Consider the following 23,925-nt stretch of genomic DNA (forward strand, 5'->3'; position numbering starts at 1 on the left):
TCACGTGCGTAGACTCTGGGGGTGGGAAAAGCTGATCAGTCTGTCTAGGAGCAGAGCTGAGAGCTGAGCACTGGGGGTGGGGTGGGGGTGAGGCTGTGTGCAGGGGAGGTGCAGGCTGGGCAGAGCAGCTGGAGAGCTTTTTGAGCTGGCTAAGGACCCTGGATTTTCTTGCTACTCCGCAGACACACAGCAGAGGAAGGTGTGAGCCTCATTGTCCCATCACTTCTCCCCTGAGAGTGCTCCCTACCAGAGATAAGGGCACTGACAGTTTCAGGTAGGGATCTGAGAGCACATTGTGTGTGTGTGTGTGTGTGTGTGTGTGTGTGTGTGTGTGCATTTAACCCTTCAATGGCGGCACAAGGATGATAGTCTTTTTGTACGATTTTTTTTGGGGGGGGGGATAAAGACCCAAGATTCAGAGAGATGGATTTATATACCCAAGTTTCACAGATCAAAATGGGGATAGCTGGGATTTGAAATTCAGACATCCTAAGCAGGGGTCTTATTTCCTCTCTCCATGTTTTGAGACAGGGTTTACTGTGTAGATCATGTTGACCTTTGACCCTCAATCTCCCTGTTTTAGCCTTTAGGATTACATGCGTATGCTACCATGCCCAGGTCAGACCCTTTCCCTAAACACTTGTCACTGCTACCATTGTTAATTTAAACTGTCCTCTGAGCTCCGTAATTCCAACCCAGGGCTTCCTAAACCTGTCAATCACTTTTTATGGTTTCTTATGCCCATTGATTATTTAATGCATTATGCATGCCTGGTCTGCCTTTTCAAATGGAACACAGACTTCTTAACGACACGGATGGAGACTTCTAATTCTCTATGACCTGTGGAATATTGGAAAATGGGGGGTGGGTACTGAGCAGTATGGGGTGTTTTGGATGCTCATTTTAAATAGGATAGTGGCTATAAAGTGATAGGGCCTGGCATTTAGCAGATGATGGTCCCTGTCATTGGTGTTAGGGGGAAAGAAAGAAGGAAATTGGTTAGTTTGAAGGTCACTGTCAACCCTATATCAAATGCAACATCATTAAGTCACTGTCCCGGGTCATCTCCATGGTACCTACAGTCTAGGGCCCTGACTTAACCTAAAACACTGAAGAGCAAATTGGGAGAGAACAAGATTGCTCTTCTAGATGTCAATCAAAAACCATCATCTTTTAATAAGCCAATGGATGTCTTCGAGTTTCAGGGTGCTCTTTTTTTTATGTTCAGTAGCATCTCTTCGTGGGATAATGAGTTCTATATATTGGCTCCCTGCCGAGGGAAGGAGCACTTCCCATTATTGACTCTGAATTTACCTCCTGCCAATTCCAAGTTTCATGATCTTTCCTCTGCTCATGCTGTTTTCTTCCCCTGAGACAAGGACCTGAGAACAGACAAGCAGTTTTGGCCCACCCTGCACCATCCTGTTCTTCATCCCAAGAGACCTGTTGCTTCTTCTGCTCTTATTTCTCTAATAGCCTCCCCTGTAGTCTCAGCATAGTGGAGATAATAGAATGACCTGCTTCCTACCCAAAAGCTTCCCTTAAAAGAAAAGGCAGCCTAGACTGCATTGAAATTGCAGGTGGCCCAAGCGTATTTCTCTCTACTTTTAACACGGAACTCCCCTCTTATTTCCTGGTTTATGTAGAACCAAGAACATTGAAGGTTGCTTCATGAATAGTGGGCCTGAACCCACTTCTCTCCTGTTTTTTGTCTAGGTGGCTGCCAGGCAGCTAGCTGTTTTCTTCCACAACAGAAGTTTGTCTGTCATCTTGTCTCCTGTTCGAGGCATTTGGACAAGAGGAGACATTTTTTCAGAGGCTATGGTTTGAGGACAATGATTGAGCCTCAGGCTTGTTTATTTTTGCTTTATATGTATGTATGTGTTTGTTTATTTATGTGCGTCTGTGGGAGTGAGTGTGGGGGCATTTGCCAATCAATGGTACACATGTGGAAGTTGGAGGCTAACCCATAGGAGTCTGTTCTCTCTACCTTGTGAGTTTTCTGGATCAAACTCAAGTTTTCAGGTTTGGAGGCAAGCATCTTGTTTGTTTGTTGTTGTTGTTTTTGGACAGAGTTTCTTTGTGTAGCTCTGAATACTCTCTACAGACCTGGATGACTTCAAGCTCAAAGAGATTTACCTGCCTCTATCTCTGCTGGGTTTAAAGGCATGTGCCAATATCGCCTGGCCTTGTTTAATGCTAAGCACATAACATCCATACTATACCTTTCCCTCTCTATTTTGATGACTCGATCAATGTGTGTGTGTGTGTGTGTGTGTGTGTGTGTGTGTGTGTGTGAGACAGACAGACAGTCAGAGAGACAGACACAGAGAGAGAGAGAGAAAGCAAGCAATGCATGCTATAGGTTTCTTTACAGCTCTCTGTTCCAGTCTTTCCTCTTTCTTGCAATTATACTCTCTCCCTGAGCCTTACTCTATGTCTCTTCTGCTCCCGATTTCTTCCCTTAGGCCAACTCTCCATCCTTGAAAAGTCACCAAGAGTGTGAGGTGAGGGAGGAGGGAGAGGGGGGTGCTTCCTAGGTTGATGGGTGGGTCATAAGATTAATCTTGTAGAGACTGTACAGTAGATGTAACTCTTGGTGAAGAAACACACGTGGGCAGCTAACTATTCATTTGCTGGTTTATGCTGGAGCATCACTGCTACAGAAATGCTCATGTCCCAATACCTACATCAAAATCTTGCTATGAGGGGTAGGTGGAGAGATGGCTCAGTGGTTTAGAGCACTTTTTGCTCTTTCAGAGGACCTGTATCCCAGCACCCACATGGTGGCTCATGGTCATCTGTAATTTCGGTTCCAGGGAATCTGATAGCCTCTTCAGGCCTCCTGGGACATAAAACCTGTGGTGCACATATACATATGCAGACAAAACAATCATACACATTACAAACAAACAAACAAACAAACAAACAAACAAACAAACAAACAAACATCTCACTGTGGTGCCAGTGGTTTCCAAGCTTGGCTGTGCCTGAGGACTACAGGAGGCTTCAAGAGGACACAGAGACAAAGCAATGCCCATCACTCTTGTGTCTCCAGCCCTTCAGGTCCTCCCAGGGCAGGTGAGTGCGGTGCTCTCTGAGAGCTGCTCCTGTGATTTCAGAGAAGAACGAGCGAATCATCATCCTGACCACAACCCAAGCTCTCAGTACCTCCCACCGCCCTGCAGTCTTTCTCAAGGGTCCTCTGCTCCAGGAACAGCTGGTGGGCGGGGCTGAGAAACCTCACTAAATACTTGTGTAGAAGAATATTGATTTAGACACACTGATCTGTATTGTTGGGTCTTGTTTTTTAATTACTTTATCGTATTTTTAATATTGAATTCCATTTCCCAGTCTCAAGTGCATGCTTGGTTGATGCTGGAGTTATAGGGTTTGCTTAAACTCATTTATTAATTTATCCATCTCTTCACTTGTCCACCAACTTTCTTATCCATCCTTTGATCCATCCATCATTTATTTGTCTGCCTGCTGTCTATCTATCTATCTATCTATCTATCTATCTATCTATCTATCTATCTATCCATCCATATATTCCTTTGTCCATTAATCTCTTTATTCAATGATTCAGTCATCTCTCTTATTTATTCAGTCATCCATCCATCCAACCATCCATCTTTTATTTGTCCATCCATCCATCCATCCATCCATCCATCCATCCATCCATCCAGTCATGTATTCCTTTGCCCATTAATCTTTTTATTATGTTATTCAACGATTAAGTAATTTCTCTAATTTTCTCAGTCACTCATCCATCTACCTACCTACTCACTCATCCTCTCTCCCATCCTCCTGGCCTTTTGTTCGCTCCCTCATCCTTTGGTAACATCAGTTTCTCAGACAGTCTCTGATAATAGAGTTGGAGGCTCCTGACCCTGGCTCTGGAAGGCAGAGGCCGAGGCACACACCAAGGGTCATGCTGTAGGTTGAACATGTTTATTATTTGAGGGAGAATCCTGGTACATTTGTGTGTGTGTGTGTGTGTGTGTGTGTGTGTGTGTGTGTATGTGTGATCAGATGTCCTGCTTTTTAGTGATGCATGTCTTATTACGCTACTGAAAACTCTTTACAATCTAGGGGCTCTCTCAGGACCAGGGCAGTCAGTCTCCTTAGCACCAAGGGAGCTGCTCTTTAGAACAACTGATGGAGGGGAATGAGAGAAGATGACATTTAGTGTTCCTCGGAGGGATGCCTTCTTACGAAGTACCTTTAAACAGTAGTAATAAAAACACACTAAGAAAGAATAAGATGGGCAACTAGAGGAAGGGTAAAATCAAGGTGTTGCCATAAATGAGACACAAGTGAATATAAATACCTCCGGGCCAGCAAGGGGACTAACTGGGTAAAGGTGCCTGCTGCCAACCCTGATTACCTGGGTTTGATTCCTGGGATCCACATGATGGGTCTGACTTCCAGGAGTTTCCCTCTGAATTCCACATGTGCAAGATAGCAGGCCTGGTCTGCACAGAGACACACAGACACACACACAGACACAGACACAGACACAGACACAGACAGAGACACACAGAAATAGACAGAGACGACACAGATACACAGAGACACCCACAGACATACATACAGATATACACATACAAACACAGACACAAATACACAGATACAAACAGACACACACACAAACACACACACACAGAAATAGATACAGACATACACAGACACACATACACAGATACAAACAGACAGACACACACAGACAGACACAGACACACAGAGACACACAGAAATAGATACAGACATACACAGACACACACAGACATACACACATAAACACAGATACAAATAGAAACACACACACACACACACACACACACACACACACACTCTGAGACCTGAGCTAAACACCACAAATCCTTGGCAAGTCAAAGACAATGCGTACCATCTCCAGAGAGGCAGACATGTAGACTGGAATTACCTTCTGTGTTCTGTGGCTATACAGCCCAGTTGAGGAGCAAAGTCCAGACTCAGTTTGTATATCATAAGGAAATGAACCTATTCACTCAAATGGGGGCTGGATTTTAGCTTTCTTGTTAACATAATGGCCTAGAATGACAAAACCCTGAGCTCACTTCTTAGTATTAGAAAACCTAACAAAAAATATAAGAAATATATTTAAAAAATTTTAAAAAGAAGTATATCATTTCAATCAACATATATTTACAGTAGCTGTGGACCACTGCTTCCTAGTAGCTTACAAGACAGTGGGGAAGAAAGATGCATGAGAAATTGTTCTGCAGGAGTGACAAGCTCAGTACACGAGGAAGTACTCGGATCTGTGAAGATACCTAACAGGGAGAAACAGCAAGGAGGCAAGGGGCTCCTGTGGGAAAGGAGAGGCATACGTGGTGATTGAAGATGGATGTGTCACATAGAGACAAAAGAATACACAAAGCAAGATGGGAGAGGCCAAGGTGGATGGTAGCTCTTAATAGTTGGCACCACAAGAATGCCAAGAGACAATGGCTAGGAAAAAAGGTCCAGAATCAGAAGATTCATCATCCCATCCGTCCATCTGTCCATCCGCCCATCCATCCATCTGTTCATCTATCGCCCATCCATGCATACATCTATTATCCAACCATCCATCCACTCATCCACCTGTCTGTCTACCCTTCCATGCATGCATCCATCCATGCATCCACCCATCCATGTATGCATCTATCATCCATCCATGCATGCATCTATCATCTATCCATCCATCCATTAATGCATGCATTTGTCATTCACCCATGCATGCATGCATCTATCCATCTTTTGAACAAATAATCCCTAAACATTTACTTTGCATGGTCCAGAGCAGGGAGAGGGGAAATGAAATAGTAGCACAGATTCTACCTTCAAAACATCTGCTTAGAACAAGGTGAGAACAGGAAGAGTCCTGTTCCCTGGGGCCTTTCATAGCCCCTCGCCTAATATCAAAAGCTGGAGGATCTTGGGGACAGGTTTCAAAGCGGGACAAACCCTTCCTCACCTCACAGTAAAGACCTGACAGGTGCAGCCAGTGGAGGACTCATGGGGCCCGGTCACAGGGAACATATGAATAGGGCAGGGTGAGAAGAATGGCTTCCAGACAGGGCTGTGGAGACTCATAGGGTCCCCCAGAGCCTCAAGAAACCAGCTATCTGCAGGGAAGCTCTCACACTGCTTTAGGTCTGGGAGTCACATAGATCTGGGACTTGGGATGAAACCCTATGCAGACAGTACCAGAGGTCTCCAGTTTTGAAAGATGAACAGAGTCTAGGACATTAGTGGGTGGAACATTAGCATTCATCAGGCTATGGGTCTGTGTCCCAGGATTAAAGGAAGCAGTGTGACCCATGGTAACATGGTTAGTTGGAAATGCCCATGATGCCAAGACTTACTGGGTAGATAGCCTGTGTATAAAGGCTCTTCTCGGCCATTCCCTCAAACTTTTTTTCAACACAAACTCATAACCTCTGTCTGGACATTTTAGGCACTAACCTATGAAAAAGTAGAGGAGAACCCAGGGTCTTCCAGATGCCCATTTATTAAAAAAATCATAAAAGTTGGGAAATACATCGCCCAAAGCACATTATATACTCACATGAAAATGACCTTACACTGCACAGTAAAGGAGTCACACAAGTCCCTTCTAGAAGTGACTTTCAAATTGATTCTGGAACTCTGGAAGTCACCCCAAGAGTGGCACTTGTCCACATTTGTTCAGTGGGCTAGAGGATGTAAAGCAGAGGCATTGAGAAGGAAGAGATGGAGGCCTCCTGCCGGATGGGACCTACGGGGAGGAGAGTGTAGTCGACCTGCTGTCTTGTGAGAGGTTCCAGTTATTGTGTGGGTAGTTGATGATGCTGTGTGGTTTGCTACTGTTGACATATCCAGTCTTCCTACATATTCTAAAACACCTGATATATTTTATCAGTAACCCACCGGTTATTTTGTACATACATTTTGTAATACATTTTGTAATTGTATTCTGGTAAAGCTCACAGGCGATGTTATTTGGGGTTGGGGGAGGGTCAAGTCTTCTCTTGTGCTGGTTTTCAGTATCCAGAGCAAGGTGGAAGAAACAGGGTTCCATTTTTCTTCCCTTTGCTGTGCACTTAGGATATCTGTAGGGCACAGGAGTCCTATTGGGCAGCAGCTGGTCTCTCTAGATCTAGATGCTAAAGAGATTGCCAATGTGTTTCCAAAGCAGAGGTAGGGAATGCATAGATCTAACTGTATTTTGCCTATTAGTATTCCCACATTTGTATTGTCTTCTGAAAATTCTGAGCACTCTAGCCCACTGGGTTGGTGGGGAAGGGAAAGGTCTGAGGCCAGGATGCGTATGTTTCAAAGACACTTGCAAGTCATAGCTATGGCTACACGTGTGCAGTTAATTGGAGACTGCTGTGTACACAGCGACAGGTTGAATACCTGACTTGCCTCCCCAGTCTGTCTAGGTGTTAAGACACACTTCGAGGATGTTAAATGTAGACGCAGTAAAAGATCACTTTGTAAATGCCTTTTTGCTAAAATTCACATGCAATTCTGCCTGTAGGAAATGGAATGGGGAAACCGCCCCTGAGAGCCATATGGTGCTATCTGCACGTGTTCAGGGCTCTGGAGGAGGTGGGAGGAAGCAGTTGTAAAAGGTGACTCACTCGTATGTTTGTTCTTGGGCCTTTTTGGGGGCCATTTTTTTTCCTGCACATTTTGTGAATTTTGTTTTGCCATGTTTATGTTGTGTAAAATGAAAAAAAAAAAAAAAAAGAATCCAGGGTTTGCAGCATCTAGTCTGTAGATGGTAAAGAGGTTGCCAGTTCGTGACAGAGCACTGATTACGTTAGCACATTGAGTACACTTGGTGTTGAAGGTGTAGGAAGCTTGTCTTCTGTAAGTGAGTTCAGATGTGAATTTATCTCCCCTTTTAGAACATTATTAAAAACTTATTTCTATTTTATGTGTATGAGTGTTTTGCCTGCATGTATGTGGACATGATGTGCATGCAGTTCCTGCAGAGGCCAGAAGGGGGCATTAGATTCCCCCCTAGAATGGGAGCTACAGATGGTTGTGAGCTACCAGGTGGGTTCTGGAAACCAAACCTAGGGCCTCTGCAAGAGAGTGAGGGCCCTTAACCACTAAGCCATTTTTTCAGCTCTTATTTGATTCTTTTTAAGTCTTACATATGCCTGTTCTCCATTTGTTAAAAGACAGGAAAGAAAAAATGGCTTGGACCTAACTGGTCATATTTAAAATATGCAACCATTACAATACATACAATTTTATTTCCATATGCAGTACACATAACAGACAAGTCCTTTTGTGAAGCGTCTAGTCCTTTTTGCTAGTCAGGAGTGCTTGGTACATTTAAAAGTGTAGATTACTTTTGTTTAAATAGCTTTTAAAAACTTGGGAAATGCTGTGTTTGGAATAGGAATTTTTGGAGCACCTCTGAGAACCGTACTGCCTGTGCTTGTTCAGTGGACTGGGGGAGGTGGCCGGGAAGAAACTGCAGAAAGTATTGTGTTAATTCATGCTGGGAAATGCCAGCTTATCCATTACCTTCTAGGTAAGTGCACATCACTGAACTGGGTTGTATTGTGTATCTTGTATACAGACTGCATTAACAAGCCCTTGTTTTATACTATCTAGTTCTTAGGTATTAGAGAGGTTGTTACTGTAGGTCAAAGTGGACTTAGGAAACGAACATTTTGTGTGCCGCGTGGAAATGCATGGAAAGATCGTCTGGGCTTTGTGGAAATGAAATTGCGGCATCAGGTCTAAGTGATGCGTGCCTTTGTTACAGGTAATGCAGGAAGGAATAGATTAGAAGAAATGAAGGGTTCTAGACCACAATGCTTCCATTAGGAGATACTTTTAGGTATAACAATTGCTGCTTCTGTGTGGCTTATTCAACACCACTGTGTGTATGGTAGGTGAGCTGAGGTCTTCGTTTCATGCATCTAGTCTTTCAAGAGGTTTGGAAGTACAGAGAGTATGTTAAAAGTTAAAGTGGTAATAAACACACTTGGCAGATATCCATTCATTACACTTCGTAGTGACAAGTCGTGCCTTTACCTCCAGCACATGGGAGGCAGAGGGAGGTTCCAGGCTCGTCAGGGTTACCCAGTGAGACTCTCTCAAAAACGGAAGATAAAAAAACAAAAATCAAAGTGACTTGTTGCCTTTTGCAAGCAGAATGAGCTATGCTCATTGTTTGTGATGGTTTGGGGAGGGAGGAGAATGGAAATGGGTAAAGATCTTTACTGCAGCGTGCTCTGGGACCAGTAAGGTTGACAGTTGGTCCTTCTATCTTGTCTGCACATGTGTTTGATTTTGCAGTGTGTGTAGTGCACACAAAGGGTAGATGGGCCACAGCGTCTAATCCTTCTTGATGCTTGAGAGCCTCTACAAAGCTGGCAGAGTAAACTAAAGCGCCTAGTACAGAGGAAAGGGAGGAACGGGGAGAAGGCAAACTGTTCGCTACACAAGCCTGGGGATCCGGGTTCGATCCCCAGCACCTGTGTAGAGTCAAGTGAGCACCCTCATGCCCTGACATCTACACACCCCACATCCACTTCTATTCCTACACTGCATACATAAAAGAAAGCATAAGAGCCTCAGTAGATCAGACTGCAAAGGAACGGCTGAGAGAAAGTCATGGGGCACAAGGCTTTGATGCGTGCTTCCCGCTGCGGTGGAAAGGCACAGCTTGTGTTGGGGGTTTTGTTTGTTTGTATTTTGTTTGCTTCCCTTTTTCTTTTGGACATAGGGTTTAGCTTTGCAGCTTAGCTCTGGCTAACCTGGAACGAACTTACTATGATCCTGTACCATCCTCCCAAGTGCTGAGATTACAGGCATGCATTTTCCACATGCCTTGCTTCAGAACAGCCTTTCTTTTTTTTTTTTTTTTTCCATTTTTTATTAGGTATTTAACTCATTTACATTTCCAATGCTATACCAAAAGTCCCCCATATCCACCCACCCCCACTCCCCTGCCCACCCACTCCCCCTTTTTGGCCCTGGTATTCCCCTGTACTGGGGCATATAAAGTTTGCCTGTCCAATGGGCCTCTCTTTCCAGTGATGGCCGACTAGGCCATCTTTTGATATATATGCAGCTAGAGTCAAGAGCTCCGGGGTACTGGTTAGCTCATAATGTTGTTCCACCTATAGGGTTGCAGATCCCTTTAGCTCCTTGGCTACTTTCTCTAGCTCCTCCATTGGGAGCCCTATGATCCATCCATTAGCTGACTGTGAGCATCCACTTCTGTGTTTGCTGGGCCCCGGCATAGTCTCACAAGAGACAGCTACATCTGCGTCCTTTCAATAAAATCTTGCTAGTGTATGCAATGGTGTCAGCGTTTGGATGCTGAGTATGGGGTGGATCCCTGGCTATGGCAGTCTCTACATGGTCCATCCTTTCATCTCAGCTCCAAACTCCGTCTCTGTAACTCCTTCCATGGGTGTTTTGTTCCCAAATCTAAGGAGGGGCATAGTGTCCACACTTCAGTCTTCATTCTCCTTGAGTTTCATGTGTTTAGCAAATTATATCTTATATCTTGGGTATCCTAGGTTTGGGGCTAATATCCACTTATCAGTGAATACATATTGTGTGAGTTTCTTTGTGAATGTGTTACCTCACTCAGGATGATGCCCTCCAGGTCCATCCATTTGGCTAGGAATTTCATAAATTCATTCTTTTTAATAGCTGAGTAGTACTCCATTGTGTAGATGTACCACATTTTCTGTATCCATTCCTCTGTTGAGGGGCATCTAGGTTCTTTCCAGCTTCTGGCTATTATAAATAAGGCTGCTATGAACATAGTGGAGCATGTGTCCTTCTTACCTGTTGGGGCATCTTCTGGATATATGCCCAGGAGAGGTATTGCTGGATCCTCCGGTAGTACTATGTCCAGTTTTCTGAGGAACCGCCAGACTGATTTCCAGAGTGGTTGTACAAGCCTGCACTCCCACCAACAATGGAGGAGTGTTCCTCTTTCTCCACATCCTCGCCAGCATCTGCTGTCACCTGAATTTTTGATCTTAGCCATTCTGACTGGTGTGAGGTGGAATCTCAGGGTTGTTTTGATTTGCATTTCCCTGATGATTAAGGATGTTGAACATTTTTTCAAGTGCTTCTCTGCCATTCGGTATTCCTCAGGTGAGAATTCTTTGTTCAGTTCTGAGCCCCATTTTTTAATGGGGTTATTTGATTTTCTGAAGTCCACCTTCTTGAGTTCTTTATATATGTTGGATATTAGTCCCCTATCTGATTTAGGATAGGTAAAGATCCTTTCCCAATCTGTTGGTGGTCTTTTTGTCTTATTGACGGTGTCTTTTGCCTTGCAGAAACTTTGGAGTTTCATTAGGTCCCATTTGTCGATTCTCGATCTTACAGCACAAGCCATTGCTGTTCTGTTCAGGAATTTTTCCCCTGTGCCCATAATGACAGGTTCCCCAGTGAGAACATACTGGATCATCACCGTTCTGTGCTGTCCCACCCAGGAGGGGATCTGGCGGGGTGCAGCGGAGGAGGACTGGATGGTGAATATGATGAGGCTCTCCAGCTCTACCTGGAGAGCACTGGAGCCTGAGGAAGCTGGTCTCACAGGAGCATGGTTGGTTATTGGAGGGCATAAAAGTGTGGGTGAAGTTGAGGTGACAGCACAGGAGGTCAGGTGACCTTTTTCATTCAAGGTTTTGTAAGGTGGCAGTCTCCTGAGGATGTCATTCACACCCAGGCTCTGGTCTAGCTTTGGGAGGTGCCTAGGCATCACTGAGATTCAGAAGCAAAGGCCAATGAGTGAGGACCAGCAAACTTCCTAAGGGTCCAATGAACAATGGTGGACTTCATGGAGAGGTGAATGGCCACTCATGTCCTTTGACCAGAGCACCGGCTCTTTGTGGCCATGCCAAGTGAGTTAAATTATGATTAGAAGGGACTTTCATGTACCAGCCAGAGTTCCATCCTAGCAACAGAGACCCTGGATAGTTTTTTTGTTTTTTTTTTTTTTAAAAGAAAGAGATTTATTTATTACAAGGAAGTAGATGTTTGCAAAGTTGTTGGAAGGGTTGGGGCAGGGACATCCTGCTGGTCTGATAGAAGTATCAGTGGGTATGCCCTACCAGGAGAAACACAACCTTTGGCACAGTGAGTATGCCCTATCAGGAGAGACACAACCTTTGACACAATTTGAGCAGTTGACTCTAAGGTTACTTGAGGTCAATCATGCACACCCTCTAGCCATGCTCCCAGACACTGAAATCCAGAGCAGAGCCTGTTGCTGTCTCTTTCCTCTGCTGCTCAGCACAGGGACAGGTTCAGCTGTGCTCTCACCTGCAAGGTCTAGATTGATCGATTGGAGAACCCCGTTTCTTTCCTAGGATTGAAGCACTCTGTCTTCAAGAGCGAGTGGGGAATGCAGAGGTAAAAGACTTTCTCCTTGGCTTCTGCAGTGCAGAAACGTCCCGTAGACGGAGGTGGGCATGAATAGCAGTCAGTGGGCCATTTCCACACCACTGCACAAGTAATTAGAACAATAAGATGCTTGCTTTGTTTTGAATCTCCCCACCTTTGTATCCAAGTGTATTAGCTGTACAAAACAGTATATTTCATTGTGATATTTTCATATGTTCATGCAACATACCTTGACCATATCCCCAACTGTACCCCTTTATTGTCTCACCCTCCTCCCTCCGACCCCCACGATCTTCCCTGACAATGTCTCCCCCTGTTTTCCCATCTCCCCTCTTTGAGATTCCGTACGTGAGAGAGAACGTGTGGTGCTTGTTTTGGGTCAAGTTTACTTGGCTTAAACTGATGATCTCCAGTCCCATCCATTTTCCTAGGACAATTTGACGTCATAGAACGACTTGAAATCAGAACATCGTTAACTTAAAATATCTAAAGTATCCATCTCTGCCTTTGCCACCAATATATCACAGGAAACTGAAAAGGTCGAGGCCATGTTTCATGGTGACTTCAGCCCTCAGGATCAGAGGGAATAACCAGCTCTCTGAGGGTTTCTTTTGTTCTGACCTATGGCTAACCAGCTTCCATCTGGACTCACAAATATTTTCTTTAGGCACAACCCTCTTGTCAAATCTTGTATGTCACTTTGTATTTGTAGTTTGATTTGTGTCAGATGCAGGGTGTGTGAGATGGACCCATAAAACAGCATCATTCAAAATAGTTCTTGAAAGAGTATTTCTCTCTCTCTCTCTCTCTCTCTCTCTCTCTCTCTCTCTCTCTCTCTGTGTGTGTGTGTGTGTGTGTGCACGCGCATGTGCGCGTGCGTAGGTCTATGCAGTTGGTGCTCTCCTTCCACCTTTATGTGGGTTCCAGGTATTAAACTCAGGTCATCAGGCTTGCTCGGTTGAACCTTTATCCATTGAGTTATCACGTTGGCCCTAACAACTCTATTTTTGTGTCCCACTGTTTTAGTGACATTTGCTGTGACAGAATACCTGATGAAAACATCTTAAGGAAGAAAGGGTTCCTTTTGGCTCACAGTTTGAGGGTGCTGTCCATCATGGGGACAAGAGCATGAGGCAGCTGACTGCATCATTGCATCCCCGTGAGGAAGCAGAGGATCAGTGAATGCTGGTGCCCAAGTGACTTTCTCCTTTCTATTCAGTCTGGAACTCCATCCATGGGATGGTTCCAGCCATGGTTTGGGTGGCCTTCCTACCTCAATTAACCTAATCTACATAATCCCTCAAAGGCAAATTCAGAGACTTGTCTCTTTGGTGATTCTAGATACTGTCAGGGTGACAAGACGTCATTTACTCAAGAGCATATGCAGACCCACAATTGTGCCTTAAGGGGGAGATTTCTCTCTCCATCCAGGCTGTAGCTGTTGGGAAAGGAGCTGTATCTCTTTCATGTTATGAGTATTCTGTTACCCTCTGTCTCTGCCTTAAGATCTTAAGATCTCTTCTTCCTTCTACATGGTGCTTTTACACACACACACACACACACACACACACACACACACACACACACACACAGCTATAAGCTGGCATTTTCTCATTCCTCCCCTGATACTTCTGTTTCTCTGTCATCTTGCATGCAGGGTTTTGATGTCTCCAGGGTCAGTTGGGGGGGGGGGGAGAGGTAAGGGAGCAGATAGGTCTCTCTACGATGGTGACCACTTTTAACATTCAGATCTGGCTTATATTTAAATTGTACTCTCCCCTACTATATGACCCAGCTATACTCTCCTGGGCATATACCCAAAAAACTTGATAGTCTACCACTGAAAGACTGGTACATTTATGTTTATTGCTGTGTTGTTGATAATAGTTAGAAAATGGAACCTGTTCAGATGACTATCAAAGATGAATGGATAAAGAAAACATGATTCATATACACAATGGAATTTTAGTCGGCCACAAAGAAAAACGAAACCATGAGATCTGTAGGTAAATGGTGAAGCTGGTCATTATTATGTTCAGAAAAATAAGCCAGACTCAGAAATACAGAATGTTTTAGTGTGTGTGTGTGTGTGTGTATGTATGTATGTGTATATGTACATGTGTGTACATGTGAGTGTGTGTGCATGTGTGTGTCTATATGTGTCTTGTGTGTACATGTGTGTGCATGTGTATGTGAGTGTGTGTGCATATGTGTATGTGTATACATGTGTGTGTGTATGAGTGTGCATGTGTGCATGTGCATGTATGTGTGTGTGTGTGTGTGTGTGAATAAAAGGAGCCATGGTGGAGAAAGAAGAGACCTTAAGATCTTAAGGCAGGGACAGAAGATAACAGAATGCTTGTGACATGAAAGGAGTTACTAGGAAAAAGGGGACCAGCAGGGGATGCTGGGGGATGGGAGAAGGACCAAGGAGGACAAGGTGTCCAGGACAATGTCAGAATGAAACCCGTTACTTTGCATGCACATTAAAAAACAAATAACATGAGAAAGTAGGAGGACCCCTTTCTCTCTAGGATGCTTCTGCACAAGTCGGACCTCTTGCCTGCAGTTCCTGGTCCAGATGACATGTGTCTCTGGTGCCTAGTGTCTTCTAGGGTCACAGCTGTATCCCCACTTTCCTTCTGACGAGGTTCTCTGCCCTTCCACAGAACCCTTCTTAACAGGACCTATGTTGGTCTCCACCCCAGCTCTCTTTTACACTTGACTTCTCTCAGTATCATGGAAACACTTGTCTTTCCTCTGCTCTGGTCAACTCCACGTGAGTAGCTTTGTAAGCTGTTGCTCTTGGCCCCCTCCACAGAGGACTTCAGCCAGGTTCTTGACATCTGGAGTTCTGGAGGAGAGCCCACCCCCTCCCCCCAGGTCTGTACTAAGACCCTGAAGTGGTCTCTCAAGGCTTCTGGGTCTTGATTTGGGGCTATCTATAGGCAGCATTGCGTTAGTAAGAGTAGGCTGGGTTATGCTGAGTTAACATCAGCTCCATCTAAAGCAGCTGGATACTATATTCCAGTGCCCACAATCAAAGCTGGGCCTGGCTGTGTGTGCCTGGGATCTCAACCCTGGGAGGTACCCACAGGATCCCAGTGTTCACTGGCCAGGTGGCTGAGCCAATCACTCAATCACCAAGAGACTATATCTCAAAACATAAGGAGGATGGTAACTCATGAAGATGCCTGGCATTGACCTCTGAGTTCTAGGGGTGAGCATCCTCCCCCAGATGCTACCCCTCCCCCACCGCAGAGAAGCTAATCCTTAGCTACATAGAAAGTTCCAGCCTAGCTTTAGCTACTTGAGACCCTGTCTCAAAAGAAAAATATTAGTGCTCTTACAAAAAAAAAAAATCCTCCCACATGTACAATGGCATGAGCAGCCCCCCACTGGGCATGCCGAATGCATCTAACTATCGCTCTTGCAAGTAGTTAACGTGATGGGATCTGTGTTTGTATATTTCCTTACATTCAAATGTTTCCCAAGGGGGAAAAATAGATATTTTTTAGTGAGCTTAGCTTCATCTTCCTATGAGAAGGTAATTTTTACCTTAGTTTCTCCACATTTGCTAAGATGTTAACCAATTTTTGCTTTTCAGCACTTGGCATATTTTTGATAGGTTGAATAAGTTCTTACACAATAAGGTAAAATTAAAAATATATATATATACACTTCTCTAGTTTCTACAACAAGGGAAGAGGAGACTGGAGGCCTGGACACTAGAATGAAAAGCTTCTCTCTGCATTTCATCACCAAAGCAGCCAAGGGTCAGGTGGGATGCCCAGGGATAAGGCCCTACCACGGTGGGTGTTACCAGTGTCCCACAGACTCATTACCCCTCCCTGACAACCTTTAAATGAGGCTTCCTCTTCTGGGTGTGGAGGAGTTCATAACAGCTCATTCCAAGAAGTTCTCTCTGCTACAATATTTCCACGATTTTGACCCTTGACCCGTGTGCACGCTTGGCGTAAACTTGATTTAGACAACCTCCTCGGCCTGCTCTGCATATGGTCGCACACTCCCTTTGAAATATGAGCGTGCTGGTCTCTTTGTGCCCCGGCGAACGCTTCGTTTGAACATGCCGTAATGTATTTGTTCATGTTCTGTCTCCCTCATCTGAATGAAGGCTCTGGAGATCGAGGGCTGCATCCGTCTTCTTCCTGCGATGGCCCATTAAGTTGCCTGCCTGTCAGTGTTGGGCAAACTGTAGATTATAGAGAGCAATGGTAGACAGGAAGGAGAAAGGAGGGGAGAAGGAAAGAGTGAGGGAAACTGTCAGCGAAGGAGGAATGGAGGGAGGAAGGAAGGGAAGGAAAGAAATAATGTAGAAAATAAATGGGGGGAGCATGAAGAGACAGAGGAAGTAGGGCCACAAGTCCAGCCAGCGAAAAGGTCATTGGACATACAGAACACTGAATTTTAGCATTGGACCTCAAGATCAGATAAAGACAAAAATACTGGGGGCAAAACCAGAGCAAACATCTTCGATGAATCAATTCAGGAGCAGAAATGAGAGGAGAGTGCTGTCAGGCTCTGGGGCCTGAGCTTGGGGCATGAGTCTTGGTGTTTCCCATTCGTTCCTCCTCCGTGGAGAAGGAAAGAGAAATAGCCTTTGCAGAATGCATTCTTTCATCTGGACATTGTGTAGGCACCACCCTATAAGTTATCTTATTGATCATTTGTGGTAATCCTATTATGAAGCTGGGAAGCAGTCAAGAGAGAGGAGAGATATTTTCCCAAGGTCACACAGCTATCCATGTGGCTGGAGCCCAGATCTGAGAGCCTTTGGGGGTCTCTCTTATAGAGACATCCATTCCCTGATCTGCCTCCTGCACTGGGTTCATGGTCTTTCTATGGAAATAACTCAAAATGTTTTCTGTGGCACAATTCTATCTTAATGGCAAACTCTGTGCCTGGGTACTTGTGTGGAGTGCGTGCAGAATTGCCTGTGAGTTGTGTCTGTGGAGCTTGGAGGCATCCGGACATGATGGGGCTGGTGACACATCCCCAGGATGCGCGTGGTGGCCAGGTGTGAGATACTTGAGAACATAGTGTTGTAGCCGCAAGGGGTGGTTAATGTGCCAAGTGAACTGGGCTGCAAGGTATCTGTCTCAGGGGTGTGGGAACTGTCATGAAGTCTTGGATTGTGGTTTTGTTGAGTGCCTAAGGGAAGTGCAGGTGGATGTTTCACACAAGGAGGGGGATGCTCAGCTCTGACCTGGCCTGGTTCTCACTCTGAGGCAGTGAGGTGTGATGACCTGAGGGGTCTGCAGAGGGACAAGCATCAGTGAAGCAAGCTTTCTCTTGGGCAAGCCTTCCCAGGCTGCTGCCGTGGGCTTTGAAGACACTGATGTCTTCTGTGTGAGCTCCGGGTCACATTCAAACAGCATTAAGATGGCCCATCAGCACGGGTGACAAAGTGACCATTTTAAAATGATACTTGACATTCTTTTAGAGGTGTGAATGTGGCAGAAGACAACTTTGGGTGCTGTTCCCCAGGTGCCCTCCATCTCTTGTTTTGAAATAAGATCTTCCATTGGTCTGGGACTTTCCAAGTAGGCTAGATCACTGTCTAGTGAGCTCCAGGGGTCCACAGTCTCCATCTCTGTGTCCTAGGGCTGAGGTGATCACATAGACCACTGTGCCCGATTGGACACTGTGCTTGGTCCCTATTTTTGACAACAACTTGGGTTTGAGGATCTAACTTGTGTCCTTGTGCTTTCAAGCACACGCTTACTGACTGAGCTGTCCCCTGAGGCCCCAATTCTTTAGGTTTTCAACCTCACTTTGACCTTCCTTTTGAGGTAGTGTGCCTTTTTGGGCACTGACCCATGTGATAATGGATGCCATTCATCTGCCCCGCCCCCATGAGAGGATCTGCTTGCTGTCTTTTCAATCTTTTCCTGGATCCCAGAAGGCCATTCAACCAATGGGGGGCCAGCAGGAAGACACGGGAGGGAGGGAGGGAGGGAGGGAGGGAGGGAGGGAGGGAGGGAGGGAGGGGAATATGGCTTGCATAGTTTTGTCAGACAAGTTCACCAGGATGTTCCTTGGAAGGACAATTTCAAACCATCAGCTCCAGTGTTTGGGTGGTGTTACCAGTCTGCCTCAGTTGTAGGCAAACTACAGCCCACTGTTTTCCCAGTCTGAGTGTTTTCATATGGCCTTGGAGGCTAACGTTGATCTTTACCGTTGAATAGTTGAAAAATCTCAAACGATCAGGAGACAAGGAATGGGGCAGGAGGAGAGGGTATTGGGCAGGGTGAATATGAACAAAGCACATGGTATCCTTGTATGAAAAAAAAAAAAAAAGAACATCAAAATGAAGCCCAGTGTTTTGTATAGTGATTTAAAAAGAAAACATGAGAGAATACTATTGTGTGGTATGCGAAGAACAGGAAGTTCAACTTAAGTGTTCCCATGTGAAGTTTCTGGGGTTTCTTCACTCATGAGTTACTGCAGCATGGCAGACGCTGAGCTGAGGAGACCCCACAGAGACACTGTGTCTAGCCTTAAAGACATAGTCTGCCATCATCTGGGCTACGGCAGGGGCTCTTAAACTCAGGGATGAGGATGGCCTGGACAACTCTGAAGCCACAGAACACGGATCTTATTGGAGAGGGGCTAATTTAGCAATCGACGGGTGAGGTCCAGGAATGTGGAGTCCAGTGAGATCACAGGAGAGGCAGAGGCTGTTAGCAGTTCCTCTAGGCTCCATCCAACAGCTACCTAGCAACAGTTTGTATCTGCCAGGTACAAGCCAGGAGCCAGATGTATAAGAAGGATTGCTCAGCTTCTCTCTGTCCCTCCCCCTCTCCCTCTCTCTCTCTTTGCTTCCCTCCCTCTCTACCCTCCCCCCCATTCTTTTCCCTCCCCCCTCCCTTGCCACCTTCTCTTTCTCTTCCCCACAAGTTCCTGGCCAGCCTCTTCCACTCTTCCTCTCTCCTCTCTCTTTCTGTCCCTGTCCTTTCTCTCCTTCTACCCCTCCTCCATGCCCCCTTCCAGTCCACCAATAAAATTCCTTTTATATTAGGTCTATCACATGGCTTGACTGTTCATGGGAACACCTTGGCAGGGACCGCTAAGGTATTCCCTCCCGCCACATTATAAGGAATCTCACAAAACACAGCAGATGTTGCTGATGCAAGGGACACACTTTGAGGTAGGTTGCCAAGGGAAAGAAAGACTCATCAGCCATAGCTGAGGGCATAAAAGTCCGTGAACTTCCTTGATCCCCTCTCTGTCTCTCTGTTCCAGTCTCTCCTCTCTCTTCCTCCTCCTCTCAGATCTATTTTAGTTTCTATGTGTATGGTGTTTTTGCTTCCATGTATTGGTTATGTACCATGAAAGTGCCTACTGGCCACAGAGGCCCAAGAGGGCATCGGACACTCTGAAACTGGAGTTACAGATGGATGTGAACCACCATGTGGGTGCTGGGATTGAACTTAGGTCTTCTGCAACAGCAAGCAGTGCTCTCAACCTCTGAGCCATTTCTCCAGTCTCCTCTTTCTTTTATTATATTAAGTGTGTGTGTGTTTGTCTGTCTGTCTGTCAGAGATAAGAGAGACAGACAGAGACAGAAAGTGATGGAGACAGACAGAGAGAGGAGGACACATAGGTAGAGGCCAGAAAACAACTTTTGATATTCATTTCTCTCCTTCACCATGTGGGCACTGGGGACTGAACTTGGTGGCAGGTGACTTTACCTACTGTGCCATCTTACTCGCCTAAGCAGGGCTTCTTACTCTTGGTGATCCTGATATTTAGGATCCATTGCACGTGTGTGTGTGTGTGTGTGTGTGTGTGTGTGTGTGTGTGTGTGTGTAGGCTATCCTGTGCATTTCATGGTATTTAGGAGCATCTCTGCTCTCTACCTACAGATATCCTAGCAGCAAGCCCCACTTTCCAGTAACTGAAGTCATCTGCAGACACTGAGACCGTCCTTCGGAGGTGGGGCAGCTGAGAACCATTGAATACGGGAAGGCGTCTGAAGGCTCGTGGAAGCAGGGATGCAGAAACACATCCTCATCACCTCCCGTCTCGCCTTCTCCCTCAGGAGAGCTAGAAGTACAGTCCTCCCAGCAAGGTCCAGGGAGAAAGAGCTTGGTTGGTGGAGGCTCACGTGTGAGCTGGAGAGAGCGTGGGTTTCTTCATCTCCATGGGGGTGATGGGATCCCAGTACTTCTGAAGTGGGACAGTGGGACTGAAGCCTCACAGACAGGAAAGGCACTCGTTCACTAACCACACCTGGGCAGAGATGGCCACACTGATGTTTTATCAGGCGATTTTGCCTTGATCAGGCCAGCTGCTTCGGGGAGGTGGGAAGGCTAGCACAAAGCCTCTGTGAATGCTTGCATTTGCTCCTTGGTGCTCACTCATGCTTCCTCAGAGCGAAAGCTCCCCACTCCTCCAGCGTGCTTGGGCACAGCTGAGTAGGCGGGACATGACGTGCCAATTTGCTCTTCCTTCCCCGAAGGCCGCTTCCAGACCATATTTTTTAATTTACAGAATTTCTTATCTATTCCCTTGTTATCCTGGATACCAATATTTCTGCTAGCCAGAGAATCCTTCAAACAAGAAAGACCCGGACTACGAATCTTTAGAATACACTGCTCTTTATAGCCCCAGAGCAGCAGGCTCTATAATATGGGGGGATGCCTATGACGGGCCAGCTATAATCCCAACTGAGGGAGGGCATCTGGGCAGTAGGCTGGGGTTCTGCTGATATCAGGTGCTGACCGTTCCATAGCCAGTGTGCTTGGACCTGAGCCCCGAGGAAGATGGGAGCATCCTTCCTCCGGGATTTTACCCAATAACCTATATGAACATTTTGTGCTGTCTTCCTGATCTTGAGCTACAGGAGCAGTGGAAGCTGAAAGTGCCCTGGCCAGTGAGATTCTTTAGCAGCTAAGCAACAGGCTGAAGTAGCTTCTGTGTTGGGCAAGGAGGCTTCTAACCATCTGAGCCTACCAGTGGAAAATCAAGCAGACCCGTAAAGCAAGACCTTACATCCCACAGGCGTGGAGAATTGGGTTATGGCACTAAGCAATGGATTCCCATCAGCCAAGGTATTAGTTCACACACTAAGGGGTGTGTGAACTGGATGGTAACCATGATGACCAAGTTAGATCTCATGGCGCTCCCAAAGTGTGGCCAGCAGCCGTGATGCTTTGTGTCACCCTCCTGGGGGGGCTTGTGTTAGAAACCTTTCCTCAGCTTCCTCTAACCCCTTTGGAATCCTTCCTTGCTGGGCAGCCCAGAGGCTGCCCTTTGCCAATGACATCATGGAGCACCTTGCCCACTGGGGTTCCGTTGGGTGTGGTTAATGGGAAGTGTTGCAGGAGATTAGAGGGAAGAAGTTTGTTTTCTTTGGTTTCCAGGTCAACTCCTCTGGAAGGTCCTCAGCTTCTAGAGGATGGTCCCCCTTCTTTGCAAAACTCTTTTTGGGTTCCATTAACCACCCTGTCTCTTGTCTCTTCCTGTCTATCCAGACAGTTTACTGTTACAAACCTCAGAGAGCTGTCCCATAGGCTCCTCTTACCTCTGAAATATTATGAATCTCTTCTCAAATCCGTCTGTTGCTGACAGACCCTGACTGATCTACAGGGTCTGGCCAATGGTGGCACTGCCTAGAACTCTCAACCCAGGGCAAATGAAGCAAAACAGAAATCATGGCTGAGAGTTCAGCTGTAGTAGGTGTGGCAGGGACTGTGGCTATGGGGTTGGGTCCGGTGTCAGCTGTGTCCTGTTGTAGTGGACATAGCAGCCTGCCAAGGTCATTTATTCTGCTTTGGTCCTTGGACAGGGCCTTGGTTTTTGCTCTTTTTCTTTTTTTTTTTTTTTGTTCCAATGTTTCAGCCTTCCAATAATTCCTTGCTCCTCCAACATCATTCCAGGAAAAAAAATGATGCTGATGAATTTTAAAGTTCATGTAGTCGGAGATGTCCTGATGCCTGCCACAATGAACTTGACTGATACAACCCAACAAGCAGATGCTTGGTGTCTGGCCTGAAGCATTGTTTAGCGGGATGAGAGATTATAGGGCTCTTTACAAGTGATCACCTACCATGTATGTGGGTAAAGGTTGACTACACAACCACCGTTCTGTAAAAATGTGTTAATCACAAGAAACATACCACAAACCATCAGAAAGATTTGGCCTAGATGTCCTGGAGATATTGGCACAACAAACAAGCAAACAAAACTCCAAAACAAAAGAAATTCACAAACAAACAACAAGACCAATGGCATGTTTCAGTCCGTTGACTTTTTACCAGACAAGAAATAAAAACTCTTCCTGGCTTGGGTTCTTCTTGCTTATATTATTGGTGGGACACATTTCTTTAGTATTTATTCTTTCCTTTCGTTTTTACAACCAGTCTCCCTTGATAGGAAGGCTGAGGAGTAGCCCAAGCACACACAGCCGATACTTGCAGGGTTTGGACATGGAGAGCAATCACTCACGGGTACACTGTGTTTATCTGTTCAGAGAGACTTTCTTGAGTTCTGACCTCATGCCAGGCCTGGCACCACGTTTAAGATTCAGATGCAGATGGAACAGCATCCATACCATTGGGGTTCACTGAAGTGGTCCAGGCAAGAGATGATGAGACACTGAAAGCCAGAGAAGACTAAGCTCTTAAGAGATGCCTAGAAAGAAAAGTCTGTAAGGTTTTGTGATAGATTACTATGAAAGGGATCGGGGTGGGGGTGGAGAAGAGAAGAGAAATGTATTTAGAAGGATTTCTAGGTTTCAGACTCAAACATGGGAGAATTGCATGGTTGTTGCTGGGACAGAAAATGTTGTAGAAAAGGCGAAAGAGGTAGGAGGTGTGAAGGAGAGAGCTGGAGACCAGGCATCTGGGGACAGAGAGTAGTCTGAAGGCAAAACAGCTCTTGTTAGGCGTATGCCCTCAGTGATGATTGAGCTAGGACAAAGATGAAAGTCAAGGTTGGCTTGGAAGCCCCAAGTAACAACTAGTAACAGAACTTTGAACCTCCAGTCTCCTGCACTTGGAACTGTGTGGGCGCTACACAAGGAGAGTTGTGCTTTCTGGGCCCCCACAGCCGGTCTTGGAGGGTTCCCTTCATCTCCCCTGTTATTCCTGGGCTCAGGTTCAGCATTTAGTCGATCTTCTCATTAGGAGAAGCTGCTCTGTGGGCCTGCAGGATCATTCAATACAGTAAGCGAGCCAACCTCAGGGGTTCCTTGGGTAATGAGTACTTAAGCCCGCCATTAGCCACTGTTAGGGCTGAGCTTACCTTTTGCTTACTGATCACCAGCTATGGGGCCGGCTGGGTTGGCCAGATGGAGAGGTGTGTGGATCTTTTCCAGGGCTCCTCTCCAGAGACTCCTGGAATCAGGCTGCTGTGTCCCTGGGGTCAGGATTAGTTTCAGTTCGTTGGGCAAGCACAGGTAGGAATCTATGCTTGATGGGTTTTGGAGGAGGGAGGGCTAGAAGCTATGGCTCTGGCTTCTTTCAAGTGTGTGTTTCTGTATAT

General features: G+C 45.8%; 1 long non-coding RNA gene across 9 annotated transcripts; it reads left to right on the forward strand.

Annotated features, from left to right (window-relative positions):
- The first annotated feature begins 86 nt into the window (after nt 1–86).
- On the forward strand, nt 87–22,725 carry LOC115486416. Of its 9 annotated transcripts, XR_003955110.1 has the most exons (5): nt 19,091–19,176; nt 19,457–19,585; nt 20,304–20,490; nt 21,284–21,491; nt 22,320–22,725. It is a non-coding gene; the product is annotated as an uncharacterized LOC115486416 (long non-coding RNA). The 9 variants fall into 9 exon arrangements; XR_003955108.1 differs by lacking the exon at nt 19,091–19,176 and having other exon boundaries at nt 19,401–19,585; nt 20,304–20,563; XR_003955109.1 differs by lacking the exon at nt 19,091–19,176 and having other exon boundaries at nt 19,401–19,585; nt 20,304–20,529.
- Nucleotides 22,726–23,925: the final 1,200 nt, after the last annotated feature.

The sequence above is a fragment of the Mus musculus genome, chromosome 4 (assembly GCF_000001635.26).
Source record: "Mus musculus strain C57BL/6J chromosome 4, GRCm38.p6 C57BL/6J".
Taxonomy (NCBI): Eukaryota; Metazoa; Chordata; class Mammalia; order Rodentia; family Muridae; genus Mus; species Mus musculus.